Here is a 15,240-nt window from a genome sequence, read left to right as displayed (position 1 = left end):
AAGTGCAGGAAGCGCAGGATGTTCTCAAATCGTGTCCTGGACATGGCAGCAGAGTACAAGGGAACATGTTGTGATGGGTCTGTAGACCAATAAGACCGCAACACATTTTGTTTGATTTGACCCATGTTTAAGAGAAGGCCCAAAAAAATTTTAAGTTCGGAAACTTGGACTGGTTTCCACCGAAATGGCTGGGCAAGGAAGACATTCGGATTGGCGGTTAGAAATTGTGTGGCTTTACGGTTGGTCTCTGCCACGACTAGGTCTAAGAGATCCTGGGTGATGAACAGATAAAAAAAGTCTAGGGGCGATCCTAGATTATCTGTCATCACCTGGACTCCAGACTGGGCGGTGAAAGGGGGCAGTACGGGTGCGGCGGTATCAGGGGATTGCCAATTTGGATTTGCCAGCACCTCTGGTAAACTAGGGGTAGTACGGGCCCGTCTACTTGATGGCTGCGACTGGGGTGTTACTACACGTGCCACCGAACCAGTTTCAACTTCCACGCTGGTGCTCGCCACTTCACCAGGGTGTACGGAAGTACTGGTTCTAGGTCCAGGAGATGCTGTGCTGCCTGCCCCACCATGAAATCTCAGACCAGCACGAGCACCACTCTGCTGCCCTTGAGGCTGATCCTGCGCCACCTGCGGTCCAACGACATGGGGTGTGGTACGGCTGGCTCTAGCCGGGACCTCAACCTCGTCATCACTATCGGTCAGTGAGCCACTGCTCAATTCAGGTACAAACTCTGACCCAGATGATTCGTCGAATGGTTCGTCCCAATCGTCCTCATCCGACTGGGCCATGTACCTGAGAACCTCATCATCGGAATACCCCTTTTTTGCCATGGTGGACTGCTAAATTTAGGGGGTATTCCTCTGAGACTACCCAGAAAAAAGAGCACCTACTTAGCGAAAGGGAGTATTTGAGCGGTAGAAAGCTGTGATCACTGAGTTTTGATTAAAAAAAAAATCAAAACTGATGTTTACAGTGCACAGCTAGTGTACAGTGGTTTTTGCAGTGATCAGAAAAAAAATTCTGTCACTGCGGTGGGGTGGGCTGAACGCAAGTGCAGGCGAGCGATCAGACCTGATCGGGCAAACACTGCGTTTTTTAGTGGATCCTAGTGACCCTAATAGATCTGACTGCGATCAGTAATGATCACTTACAGATACTATATAGTAACAATGTTGATTAGCGACAGTGATGACGCTAATTAGTGACTGTGGTGCAGTGGGCTGAGCACTAACTGACACTAACAAAGGGGCCTAGCTAACTGGCCTAACTGCTAACACTAGTGATACTAAAAAAGTGACAGTTTCCACTGATCACTGTTTTTAGATCACTAGGATAGTGACAGGGGGGTGGTGGCGAGTGGGGAATCAGAAGCAATCAGAAACAATCACAGGCGAATCACGGGACAATCAAAGCCAATCACAGGCCAATCACGGGACAATCACAGGCCAATCACGGGACAATCACAGGCCAATCACGGGACAATCACAGGCCAATCACGGGCCAATCACAGGCCAATCACGGGGCAATCACAGGCCAATCACGGGACAATCACAGGCCAATCACGGGACAATCACGGGACAATCACAGGCCAATCACGGGACAATCACGGGCCAATCACGGGACAATCACAGGACAATCACAGGCCAATCACGGGACAATCACAGGCCAATCACGGGACAATCACAGGCCAATCACGGGACAATCACAGGCCAATCACGGGACAATCACAGGCCAATCACGGGACAATCAAATACAATTACGGGACAATCAAATACAATGACAGCACAATATGACAGCACAATCAAATACAATGCACTGGGAAGGTGATTGGGGGGGGGGGGGTCTGAGGGCGATCTGAGGGTGAGGGGGGTTGATTAGGTGCCCGCACGGGGCAGATTGGGTCCTGATCTGATGGGTGGCAGACACAGGGGGTGACCGATGGGAGGTCAGTGAGTGATTACAGGGGAGAATAGATGTAAACAATGCACTGGGGAGGTTATCAGGGGGGGGTCTGAGGACAATCTGGGGGTCTGGGTGGGTGATCAGGTGCCCCCAAGGGACAGTTTAGGGTCTGCTCTGATGGGTGGTGGTGACAAGGGGTGATAGACAAGTGACAGACAGGTGATAGACAGGTGGTCAGTGGGTGAGGCAGATGCAGTACAGTATACAGTGTACAGGGGTGGGGGGCTGGGGGGGGGGGGTCTGGGGGGATCTGAGGGTAGGGGGGGGTGATCAAGGGACCCTAGGGGGCAGTTAGGGACCTAATCTAAATAATAGCGTCGGCAGATAGTGGCAGGGGGTGATTGATAGGTTTATTAGGGGGTGCTTGGGTGCAAACTTGGGTCTGCTGGGGTGGTCAGGGGGGGTTCTGAAGGCTGGGGTGGGCGATCGGGGGGGTCTGTGGGTGTAAAAAACCTGTTCTGTGCTTGCTCTAACAGGGCTGCCTCCTCCTCCGAGATCCGTGCGAAGATGCGTGCAGAGGAGGAGGAGGCAGCCTGTATAATACACTTTGTTACGTAAACAAAGTGTATTATACAATACTATTGGCCAGATCGTATTTTTAAACCCCGCCGGCGCTGCTAATTGGCCGGCGGGGTATCGGGCAAGGTGGGCGGGACCTTTCGCCGCGGGGAGCGCGCGTCATAGATGACGCGATCGCTCCCCGGACACGCCTTAAGGACCCGCCGCCGTCAGGCGTATTGCGGTCCTTAAGGCGTCCACTTTGCCGCCGCCCATGGGCTGTGGGCGGTCGGCAAGTGGTTAAGGTTGGAGATCCTTCAATAACATAACAGAAGTAATCACATGTAATAACAAACAACAGATGTAACCATGTAATACAGAGGTCAGCAGAGAATTGGCAGTTTCAGTGTTCTATACATACGGAATAATATGTTCAGTAACAAATTCACAAATTTGGAAAGCAATCTCCTTGAAAGCTTACTAGAAGTCTTACATACATTTGTGTATCTTTAAATGGAGCCTTTATTTTTTATTCATTTGTTGTTGTTGTTTTTTTTTTTGGTATTTTCCAGCTCTGACACTTAAGGCACTTACACACACCGTATTGTTACAAATGAAGGGTCTGTCAGACCCTCCCAGGGGCGGTCGTTCTGACTACCGTAGTAAGTGAGTACAGGCTGTCGGCAGACTGATAAGTCTTATCAGTCTGCCGACAGCTTATCAGTCTGCCAATAGCTTATCAGTCTGCCGACAGCTTATCAGTCGGCAGAACTTCCACCCCACGGGAGCGCCTGACAGACCCGTCATTTGTAACAATACGGCATGTGTATGCGCCTTTAGGGCTCAGCCACACTACAAGTGAGCGCTTTGTGATTGAATAGCGCTTTTTAAGAATTGCTCCTATTTACTTTCATTAAAATCGCAGTAAAAATTGCGCAAGAATAGCGTAAGCTTTTTTTTGCGTAAGCGATCGTGCAATTGCGGCGATTTTTATGCAATTTTTACCGCAAATTTAATGAAAGTGGATGGGAGCAATTTTTAAAAAGCGATCAGAAAGCGCAAATCAATCACAAAGCGCTCAGAAAAGTGCTTATAGTGTGGCTGAGCCCTAAAACATATTTTTTTTTTTTTTTTTTTTAAGATTCTTTATTTATAACAACAGTTTTTAGGGAACATTACATAAGAATATGCATATTGAATAGTACATACAACATAAATGTATAGAAGCATTGGTATAGTGAGCAATGTTGTCTTGATAGCAATCCAGTGCCATCAAGCATCTTTTTTTTTATCGGCTTTAACTGAACTACCGTCTAGAATCTTAAGAGTCAGATGAACCTGAAATAGATTTATAACGCCAAAAGAGGCCAAGTTATATTGTATCTGTAAATCAAAGGGGATCCCAGGGCCCATAGGGAACATACACCTAGGACACCATTATAGCTTAGCTACAACTTAGCGTGGGAGTCCAACAGGGTAACCGTCTGCATGCTTAATCTATATCAATCTATATTGAATGAGTATGGTATAGTCAGGGAAGAAAGAGGAAAGAAGAAGAAAAGAAAGAAGTAGGAGAATGAGGAGAATGTGCACCGCTCCATCCAAGCGCCCGCCACCCGGCACGCCCATTAGCCAAGGGGATTTAGTTATATTCACAGTGTGGTTCCATGTGGATGGGGGTTTGGGACATAGTAGATCTAAGTGGATGTGAGAGAGGCGTATCTGGGTGATTCTTTAAATTCGAACCACCCGAACCAGGTTTTCCAATACTGATCTCGTTTTTCCCTCATGCTAGCAGTTAGATCTTCCATTTTTTCTACCCAATCAATTTCTCGAAGCCATTCCTGTATGGTGGGGGGATCTGGCAATTTCCATTTCCTAGCTATCAGAATTTTTGCAGCATTGATCAAGTGTCTAGTAAGGGTTTTTTTGTATTTCTTAATCGACCACTGATTGTGATGTAATAGAAAGAAGGCGGGAGAGTCAGGAGGAAGATAATCAGTTAGTGTATGCATTATTTCTCTCACATCCCCCCAAAATTGCCTCAGTTTTCTGCAGGACCAAAATATATGTACTAGAGTGCCTGTTTCCAACCCACATCTCCAGCATAGCGGGGAGGTTGACGGGTACATCTTGTGGAGCCTGGAAGGGGTCAGATACCATCTGGTAAATATTTTACAGCCTGCCTCCTGGCCCCTTGAGGAAATAGAGGACTTATGGGAGAAAACGAGTATTTTGTGCCATTGCTTATCAGAGAAGGAAGTGTTCAGATCCCTTTCCCATTTGGCCTTGTATGTAGAACAGGGGTCCTCCATATCAGTTAGTAATGAATATACCAAGGAGAGAGTGCCTCTTATCATCCCCCTATCCATGCACGTTTTTTCAAAGAATGAGAAGTTCGCCTTTGATCCTTGTGACATAAGAAAATGGTCAAACTGAAGAAGGCTCCAAGCATCGAGATTGGGGGTATTAAGAGAGGCCCGGAGTTCTTCGAGATTTACCCACCGTCCCCCTAGGATCAAATGCATAGCCCTGAGAGGGGTGTCCAGTCGCCATTTCTGGTAGCTATTATTACTTAGACCCAGTAGAAAATTAGGATTACCCAGGATGGGAAGGAGGGGGGAAGGCCATGGTGAGATAGCTGGTTTCTCCCTCACTTTCAGGAATATTTTCAGGGTATGGTTGATTAAAGTCGTGGCCATCGTCGGAGCAGGAGGGGAATGAAGCGACCAGGGTAGTAGATCTAATTTATGTCCCATTAGTTCCTCCTCAATACCCACCCAGCGTTTGTGAGCTGCATGTCTATGCCAGTCAACGATTCTAGTAAGGACTGCAGCTGTGTGATATAGTCGGGGGTTTGGTATTGCCATACCGCCCAGCTCCTTGGGGGCCGTCTGAATAGTATATTTCAATCTCGGTTTGCGGCCTTTCCAGATAAAGCGAGAGAAGGCTTGGGAGACCTGTTTAAAATATGAGGAAGGGATAAATATACCTAAAACATATTTAATATCTGAATATATGAAAAACTTGTGTACCACAGCATAAAATTCACCTTCTTACTTTGGCAACTTGTTAGCTATACTATCAGGCGACCTCCTCTCACTAGCAAAATTTCATACATTTCTATGTAACTAAAACTTTTTTTTTTAGTTAAAACAACTTCTAAAATTAAATGAAAAAATAAAAATAATCTTTAATTTATTCAACTTAATTTTAGAAAAGCAATATTTCAAAATGTTTAAATCATTTAAAAAAAAATTTAATAATAAAAAACTTTTAAAACTAAAATAAAAACTTACAAATACTCTTTTGTCTAATTTTTAGAAGTTAAATCTAGAACAGTTGCTGCTATTAGCACACTGGATCATTAAAGCCAGAGTCAGTTTTTTATACTATACAACTTTGCAAAATAAAATTATTATGCAGAAAACTGATCAATTTACTTTAAATTAAATCAATAAATTGCATTTAATTTAACCACTTATAGACCACAGGCTTTACCACCCCCCCTCCCCCCAGTGACCAGGCTATTTTTTACAATTCAGTGCTATCAAAGCTCGCTGCAAATCCATACAATGTAGCACACAAACCAATCTGCCCCCTTTTCTGCCCACCATTACAGATTTATGTAGGTGGGCTCTGATCGCTGCTGCCAGTTTTTTTTTATACATTTTTTGGTTCTTTTATTTTGAATAAAATTGCTCTTTTTTAAACATCTCCCTCCCCCGCCAGCCAATCACAGCGATCAGCTCTCATAAGCATCAGCCTATGAGAGCTGATTGCTCTCTGAGCCTCTCTAGGGGACAGTCGAGTGATACGGCTGTCCGCAGTTTACAGTGCTGCCGTAGATTACAGCGCTGTGCAATGTAAATAGATGGCGGTTTTGCCGTCTAACAGTCTGCTAGAAGCGATCTCTATTGTTAAACTGATGACAGAGCAGAGCTCCTTCACTCAAGCGGGGATGTGCACGCATTAACGCACGTGATCCCCTGAAAAACCTTGATGCCTTTCAACGTTAGGCGGTCCTGGGGCTGCCACCTTCCCAACGTCAATCGGCATTAGGCAGTTAGGATGAAGTTAAAATTCTAAAATATCATTACCTGTAACATTTCTCAGACTATTTTAGTACAATATTCTTTATTGTGAAGTAAACGTTTTTCTCCATGCATAGCTTTTTTTCTCTGTGTATGAGTGACTTCATAATGCTCCAAAGGAGCAAAACCACTGGTGCCTGGGCAGTGCGGCTACACTTGTACATGCAGGGAAGCATGGAAGCAAAGATAAAGATGGTTCTGACCAGAGGGTTCATGGATGATTGGAGAAGCCTCTGGATAACCCAGAGTTTTCCCCTTACTAAAGTATCTAACTAAAAACAAAAAATTCCGGTGTATGATAAACCAACCTTTCTAATATTTTATCAAAATCCCCTCATGCCAAAAAAACAGCTAAAACACCTTTAACCACTTAAGGACCACAGGCTTAAAGGGAACCAGAGACAAATGGATGGTAAAAAGGAAAAAAAGATGTTATACATACCTGGGGCTTCCTCCAGCCCAACAAGCTTGGATCACTCCCACGCCGCCGTCCTCCGCTGCCTCTATCGCTGGTATCGGGTCCCGTCACTTCTGAAGGACGCAGCCAATCTTCTGCATTCACAGGGGCTCCCTCCGTCTCCTTATGCATGCACGTGCGCAGTATGGAGGGAGCGCACTGCGCTTGCGTCAACTGGCTCGACAGGCCAAAATGACGGGACCCGGTACTGGCAGACAGAGGCAGCGGAGAAAGGCAGCATGGGAGCGATTCAGGCTGATGGGGCTGGAGGGAGCCTCAGGTATGTATAAATATGTTATTTTTTCATCTCTGGTTATCTTTAAACCCCCCTAGTGACCAGGCCATTTTTTGCTAATTAGGCCACTGCAGCTTTAGGGCTCTCTGCAGGGCCATACAACTCAGCACACAAGTGAACCCCCCCTTTCTGTCCACCAACAGAGCACTCTGTTGGTGGGTTCTGATTGCTCCCCCAATGTTTATTTTTATTTTTGAACAAATATTTATTTCCTTTTTTTCTAATAAAATCTACTATTTTTTAAAATGTTATTCTCCCTCCCTCCCTTCCTCCATCAGCCAATTACAGCGATTGACTGTGATAAGCTTCAGCCTATCCGCTGTGATAGTCTTCAGCCTATCACAGCGGATCACTTCAGTGCCTCCCAGGGGGACAGCCATATCACACTGGTGTTCCCTGTACAGAGCTGCCTTAGGCCTCTTGCACACTGCAAGCGATTCTGATTCAGATTCCGCGTTTTAATCGGTTTTTACATCTGATTCAGATTCTGATTTGTAGTGTGCAGGGAGAAAACTGCAAATCGGAATCGGATGTAAAAAAACGATTAAAAAGCGGAATCAGAATCGGAATCGGAATGAGGAAGGGATAAATATACCTAAAACATATTTAATATCTGAATATATGAAAAACTTGTGTACCACAGCATAAAATTCACCTTCTTACTTTGGCAACTTGTTAGCTATACTATCAGGCGACCTCCTCTCACTAGCAAAATTTCATACATTTCTATGTAACTAAAACTTTTTTTTTTAGTTAAAACAACTTCTAAAATTAAATGAAAAAATAAAAATAATCTTTAATTTATTCAACTTAATTTTAGAAAAGCAATATTTCAAAATGTTTAAATCATTAAAAAAAAAATTTAATAATAAAAAACTTTTAAAACTAAAATAAAAACTTACAAATACTCTTTTGTCTAATTTTTAGAAGTTAAATCTAGAACAGTTGCTGCTATTAGCACACTGGATCATTAAAGCCAGAGTCAGTTTTTTATACTATACAACTTTGCAAAATAAAATTATTATGCAGAAAACTGATCAATTTACTTTAAATTAAATCAATAAATTGCATTTAATTTAACCACTTATAGACCACAGGCTTTACCACCCCCCCTCCCCCCAGTGACCAGGCTATTTTTTACAATTCAGTGCTATCAAAGCTCGCTGCAAATCCATACAATGTAGCACACAAACCAATCTGCCCCCTTTTCTGCCCACCATTACAGATTTATGTAGGTGGGCTCTGATCGCTGCTGCCAGTTTTTTTTTATACATTTTTTGGTTCTTTTATTTTGAATAAAATTGCTCTTTTTTAAACATCTCCCTCCCCCGCCAGCCAATCACAGCGATCAGCTCTCATAAGCATCAGCCTATGAGAGCTGATTGCTCTCTGAGCCTCTCTAGGGGACAGTCGAGTGATACGGCTGTCCGCAGTTTACAGTGCTGCCGTAGATTACAGCGCTGTGCAATGTAAATAGATGGCGGTTTTGCCGTCTAACAGTCTGCTAGAAGCGATCTCTATTGTTAAACTGATGACAGAGCAGAGCTCCTTCACTCAAGCGGGGATGTGCACGCATTAACGCACGTGATCCCCTGAAAAACCTTGATGCCTTTCAACGTTAGGCGGTCCTGGGGCTGCCACCTTCCCAACGTCAATCGGCATTAGGCAGTTAGGATGAAGTTAAAATTCTAAAATATCATTACCTGTAACATTTCTCAGACTATTTTAGTACAATATTCTTTATTGTGAAGTAAACGTTTTTCTCCATGCATAGCTTTTTTTCTCTGTGTATGAGTGACTTCATAATGCTCCAAAGGAGCAAAACCACTGGTGCCTGGGCAGTGCGGCTACACTTGTACATGCAGGGAAGCATGGAAGCAAAGATAAAGATGGTTCTGACCAGAGGGTTCATGGATGATTGGAGAAGCCTCTGGATAACCCAGAGTTTTCCCCTTACTAAAGTATCTAACTAAAAACAAAAAATTCCGGTGTATGATAAACCAACCTTTCTAATATTTTATCAAAATCCCCTCATGCCAAAAAAACAGCTAAAACACCTTTAACCACTTAAGGACCACAGGCTTAAAGGGAACCAGAGACAAATGGATGGTAAAAAGGAAAAAAAGATGTTATACATACCTGGGGCTTCCTCCAGCCCAACAAGCTTGGATCACTCCCACGCCGCCGTCCTCCGCTGCCTCTATCGCTGGTATCGGGTCCCGTCACTTCTGAAGGACGCAGCCAATCTTCTGCATTCACAGGGGCTCCCTCCGTCTCCTTATGCATGCACGTGCGCAGTATGGAGGGAGCGCACTGCGCTTGCGTCAACTGGCTCGACAGGCCAAAATGACGGGACCCGGTACTGGCAGACAGAGGCAGCGGAGAAAGGCAGCATGGGAGCGATTCAGGCTGATGGGGCTGGAGGGAGCCTCAGGTATGTATAAATATGTTATTTTTTCATCTCTGGTTATCTTTAAACCCCCCTAGTGACCAGGCCATTTTTTGCTAATTAGGCCACTGCAGCTTTAGGGCTCTCTGCAGGGCCATACAACTCAGCACACAAGTGAACCCCCCCTTTCTGTCCACCAACAGAGCACTCTGTTGGTGGGTTCTGATTGCTCCCCCAATGTTTATTTTTATTTTTGAACAAATATTTATTTCCTTTTTTTCTAATAAAATCTACTATTTTTTAAAATGTTATTCTCCCTCCCTCCCTTCCTCCATCAGCCAATTACAGCGATTGACTGTGATAGGCTTCAGCCTATCCGCTGTGATAGTCTTCAGCCTATCACAGCGGATCACTTCAGTGCCTCCCAGGGGGACAGCCATATCACACGGGTGTTCCCAGTACAGAGCTGCCTTAGGCCTCTTGCACACTGCAAGCGATTCTGATTCAGATTCCGCGTTTTAATCGGTTTTTACATCTGATTCAGATTCTGATTTGTAGTGTGCAGGGAGAAAACTGCAAATCGGAATCGGATGTAAAAAAACGATTAAAAAGCGGAATCAGAATCGGAATCGCTTGCAGTGTTGCAGAGCTGTACAGTGTTATTAGACGGAGGTTTCACCGTCTAACTGTGTCCTACCGGCGATCAAAGCTGGAAGACAGATCTGACCGATCTCCTGTAAGGCATGCCCCCAGGACTGCATGCCAATCGGCAAGGAGTGGTCGTAAAGTAGTTAAAGGTATCATGTGATATCTGGCATCAAAATGTCTGCAGCAGAGGCAGTTAGAAAAATGACTATATACTGTCAAAAGTACTGATGAATGTAGTAGCACTATTTAAAGTCTTAAAAATTAAATATTAATAATATAAAATAATACAGAAACTAAATTGAAAATGTTTTATAATTAGTATTGAAAGGAAGATTTGTACAGATAGAGAGGGTCTGATGCAATTAACATTTTCTCCTAGATTTTCTCCAGGGGATAATTTTTCTCCTTCTGTTTTAAATAACTTTTCAGCATTATGTAATTGAAAAAGTGCAATTTTATTGATAAGGTGGGAAATTATCACCTAGGAGAAAACTTAAGCGAAAAATTGAATAGACCATAGAGCACCATCACACCAGTTGCGTAACTAGAATTCATTGGGCCCCCCAATGAAACTTTGTTGGCCCCTCCCCCAATGTTAACACACTTTCCTTTGCCTCCCCTCGATGCCTTTCACAGCCGTGGTGTCCATCTCACAAGGGCTATAAAACAAGTGTGGTCATCCTGATCATTACACCCATAACAAGTGTAATCACAAAAATACCTGATCTGAAGTATAGTCCCTTGTATCAGAGGAAGGGAAGGTTAGTGTTACGATGCTGGGTTCGAGCAGACCCTGTTGAGTCAGTCACAGGAGGTAGGAGTTGGCTCTCTGAGTGTGTGGGGTCTAAGTGGCCATGGGTCTTCACCAGAGCACCCCGCAAGGGATGATGGGGCTGCTACCCCTAGCAAGAAGTGGATTACTTTGCTGCCTGGTACCCACCAGGTCACGACCCCTGGGATTGCCCCACCGGTGACCAAAGAGAACAGGAGATGCTGCAATGGGGAGTCATTCAGGATCCAATGAATCATAGTCGAGGCCAGGACAGGCAGAAGACAGCGTAGACGGAGATAGAAGCCAAGAGTTATGGCAGACAGAAAACAAATGTTGTCAGAGAACGATAGCCAAGGTGAGGACAGGCGGCAAATAGAGAAGTTGGGGTCACTAGCCAAGGATCGGTACTGGAACAGCAATACAAGCAAACAAGCACAGAATTCACCTCACTGCCTTAGCCCAAGCTGTGAGAACAAATAGCACTGCCAGTGAGGTGAGTTGGCCTTAAAAAGACCTAAGGTTTAAAAACGGGCACCAAAACTGTTGGGACGAAACCGGCATAATGTTTCAGACTTTATTCCTTTCCTCGGGTCCCCATTATTCTCTCCTGAAACACTGAGCAAGTCTTTCTGTATGTTCTGCTGATTGTATAAATCAAATAACTGTACTAGGAAGAGCCCTGTGTTTTTTTCTTCAATAGAAGATACAGTGGCAATCAAACTAAAGATACATATTATAGAATAGAAATTCAAACAATATATTCAACACAGAACACATATTAAAGAATTTACAGTTTTTTATTAAAAAGAACTTAAATCTCACAACCACCTCCAACAATGAGCAGAGAAAACACATACAAAAATCAAAACATGTGCAACATTTTAACCACCCACCACCCTTATGCTAGGTACACACCATACAATTTTCTGGCAGAAAATTACCAGATCGATTATTTCCAATATGTCCGATCTGAATTTCGATCAATTTTTCAATTACATTTTTTCATCACTTTTTTCATTTTTTTAACCAATTTTCATAGAACTGAATGAAAATCAATCGAAAAACCGAACGAAAAAGCGATACGAATCGGAAAATTGAAAAATCTATTGAAATTCAGATCGGACATGTTGAAAATAATCGATCTGGCAGGTAAATCTGCCAGAAAATTGTATGGTGTGTACCTACCATTAGTCAATCATGGCCTCAAAGACTTTCAACTTTAAATTTACATAATTTATCTAAACCCAATAATAATCACACATTCGTGCAAATATAGGAAAAAAAAAGTTGTAGAATTACTTCCCATCAAAGTTAATAATACCATGGCAAGTTACAGATAATAGAATACCAAGGACAAGATACAGATAATAAACCTAACACTACATGATAAAATGGGTATCCTTCTATTATTACAGTCAATTGTGCACATAATGTAAACATATATTTAAAAAATGGCTAGGTTTGCATGTACCAGCTGACCACAGTTCATTTCATTTGCAATTTTCTTAATACATCACCACAAGTTATATACATTCTGTCTGTTCTGTGATCTCTGATATGGTACTCAAAGCTGCAGTAATATTGCTGTACACAAACAGTGCACAGCAATATTAATGTTACTACCGGCAGCAGGTTACTGCGAGTTTTGTTGTTAGCGCAACCTGCGGTTCTCAAGTACTGCTGCCGTTACTGCATCGTGGAAGCTGCAAAAAAATGTAAAATCATAAACAATGGTTCGCACGACAGCCGGGGGCCCCAGTCTCTCTCACTGGCTGGGGCCCCCAAACCACCATGCGATACCCAGAGGGAAGTGCGGGTGGGCCCTGGACCTCTCACCCCCAGGAAACTCACCCCCACTGCTTCTGAACTGAATGCTACAAAACACACAATTTGCAAATTGTGTGTTTTGTAACATTCAGTTCAGAGGCAGTGGGGACCCCAGCCAATGAGAGAGACTGGGGCCCCCGGCTGTCGTGTGAACCATTGCTTGTCACTGTGTACAGCAATATTACTGCAGCATCATGCATCAACCCTTTCAACTTTAAATTTACATAATTTATCTAAACCCAATAATAATCACACATTCGTGCAAATATAGGAAAAAAAAAGTTGTAGAATTACTTCCCATCAAAGTTAATAATACCATGGCAAGTTACAGATAATAGAATACCAAGGACAAGATACAGATAATAAACCTAACACTACATGATAAAATGGGTATCCTTCTATTATTACAGTCAATTGTGCACATAATGTAAACATATATTTAAAAAATGGCTAGGTTTGCATGTACCAGCTGACCACAGTTCATTTCATTTGCAATTTTCTTAATACATCACCACAAGTTATATACATTCTGTCTGTTCTGTGATCTCTGATATGGTACTCAAAGCTGCAGTAATATTGCTGTACACAAACAGTGCACAGCAATATTAATGTTACTACCGGCAGCAGGTTACTGCGAGTTTTGTTGTTAACGCAACCTGCGGTTCTCAAGTACTGCTGCCGTTACTGCATCGTGGAAGCTGCAAAAAAATGTAAAATCATAAACAATGGTTCGCACGACAGCCGGGGGCCCCAGTCTCTCTCACTGGCTGGGGCCCCCAAACCACCATGCGATACCCAGAGGGAAGTGCGGGTGGGCCCTGGACCTCTCACCCCCAGGAAACTCACCCCCACTGCTTCTGAACTGAATGCTACAAAACACACAATTTGCAAATTGTGTGTTTTGTAACATTCAGTTCAGAGGCAGTGGGGACCCCAGCCAATGAGAGAGACTGGGGCCCCCGGCTGTCGTGTGAACCATTGTTTGTCACTGTGTACAGCAATATTACTGCAGCATCATGCATCAACCCTCAAATCACACATGTGAATGAATCTTTTCTACTTATCAAACAAAATCCTGTGATGTTTGAACAAAATGTTCATTAACAGTTTACAGGCTTACATCCACTCACTCATGTATCTTCTGATGACTTCTCAGATGTGACTGTTGTGAGAAGCTCTTGCCACATTCTAAACAGCTAAATGGCTTTTCTCCTGTGTGAGTTCTCTGATGCCCAGTAAGATATTCCTTAAGTGAAAAACATTTATCACATTCTGTACATTTAAATGGCTTTTCTCCTGTGTGAGTTTTCTGATGCCGAGTAAGATTTGCATTTTCTGAAAAACATTTATCACATTCTGTACATTTAAATGGTTTTTCTCCTGTGTGAGTTCTCTGATGCACAGTAAGATATTCCTTAAGTGAAAAACATTTATAACATTCTGTACACTTAAATGGCTTCACTCCAGTGTGAATTCTTTGGTGCAAATTGAGAGATAAATCTGTGGCAAAACATTTCTGACATTCAGAGCAGGAAACAGTCTTCTCTCCAGTATGAATCCTCTGATGCTTTGTAAGGGCTGTCTTGTCAGTAAAATCAGTAATGGTGGGGGTGATGCAGCACCCTATAAGAAAAGGTACAGGAGACAAAACGGGAGCCCAGTAGTGCAATATGTATGATACCACAATATGAAGAGAAGAATAAAAAGCACTACTCACAAAGGAGGGTTGCTGGGGGCAACCAACCACAGGAAGCAGGTGGAGACAATAAACCCGACTCCACTCGGGGTGGTCCTAGCCAGGACCGGACGGTAGGTCGCTCTCTTAATAAAAAAGGTTGAGACAACCACTGTGGAGCCCCACTAGTGGTGTAGCACCACCCCTCGAACAGGCTCTGTTCGGGGGTATACTTAGCACAATAAAGGAAAGAGGCGCCCTGAGATATTAAAAGCGTTTAAAAACACTAAAAACAATCGATATTTTGAGGTAGCTTACCTCAATGACGAAATCTCTGTAAAGGTTACAAAAGATTTTTATTAGCACAAGCGGCAACGCGTTTCACGGGTCACAGCCCGCTTCATCAGGCCAATTGCAGTGCCATCTAGCAAAACAAACAACACTCGGTGCCTCTGTAACACAGAGGCACCGAGTGTTGTTTGTTTTGCTAGATGGCACTGCAATTGGCCTGATGAAGCGGGCTGTGACCCGTGAAACGCGTTGCCGCTTGTGCTAATAAAAATCTTTTGTAACCTTTACAGAGATTTCGTCATTGAGGTAAGCTACCT

The 15,240-nt window shown here is 43.5% G+C and overlaps 1 pseudogene; it reads right to left on the bottom strand.

Annotated features, from left to right (window-relative positions):
* The window catches only part of LOC137562128 (zinc finger protein 585A-like), a 92,036-nt pseudogene that overhangs the window by 61,953 nt on the left and 14,843 nt on the right, over positions 1–15,240 (bottom strand).

This window comes from Hyperolius riggenbachi, chromosome 3 (assembly GCF_040937935.1).
Source record: "Hyperolius riggenbachi isolate aHypRig1 chromosome 3, aHypRig1.pri, whole genome shotgun sequence".
In the NCBI taxonomy this organism is placed as follows: Eukaryota; Metazoa; Chordata; class Amphibia; order Anura; family Hyperoliidae; genus Hyperolius; species Hyperolius riggenbachi.
Note: the sequence above shows the minus strand (reverse complement) of the source record. Positions and strands in the feature narration are given on the sequence as shown.